This window comes from Orycteropus afer, unplaced genomic scaffold (assembly GCF_000298275.1).
Source record: "Orycteropus afer afer isolate SDZICR_OR568_19922 unplaced genomic scaffold, OryAfe1.0 scaffold00032, whole genome shotgun sequence".
Classification (NCBI taxonomy): domain Eukaryota; kingdom Metazoa; phylum Chordata; class Mammalia; order Tubulidentata; family Orycteropodidae; genus Orycteropus; species Orycteropus afer.
This window is the reverse complement of record NW_006921619.1, coordinates 5,453,426-5,453,984: the sequence shown is the minus strand read 5'-3', so window position 1 is coordinate 5,453,984 and position 559 is coordinate 5,453,426.

Below are 559 nucleotides of genomic sequence, written 5' to 3'. Positions count from 1 at the left end.
CACCAAGTTTGTGGTAATTTGTATGACAGCTCTAGGAAACTGATAGAGCAGGAAACTGAGGAAAAATAGAAATACATAAAGATTAAAACAAAAGTCATCTAAAACCTTATGCTCCAAAATAATCACTTTTAATGTTTTAAGATATTAGTTTGACCTCTAAACCAAACTTCTCCTTTCAGCTTCAGACTTGTATATCTAACATCATACATTTTGAATGTCTCAGATTCTTCAGACTTAACATGCCTGTCTGATCATAAACTTTATACTCTAATTCCCCAAACCTGTTCCCCGTCTAGTGTCCTCATGTTAGTGCTGGTCCTCTGTTCATCCAGCTGTTCACGCTAGAAACTTAGGGCCTTTTTTTTTTTTTTAATGACCTTGATTGCAATCCCCATAATGTAACAGCTCTCTTCCCACTTCCTCCCTGTGGCTACCCTTTCCCTGTGTCCTTCTATCCCATAGCATTCCTGCCCTCTGAATTATCTCCTTGTGCAAATACTACCCTTTTGAACAAATGGTTGATTGTTCTAAGAAACCTAGGGCATTTTTTTTTTTTTTT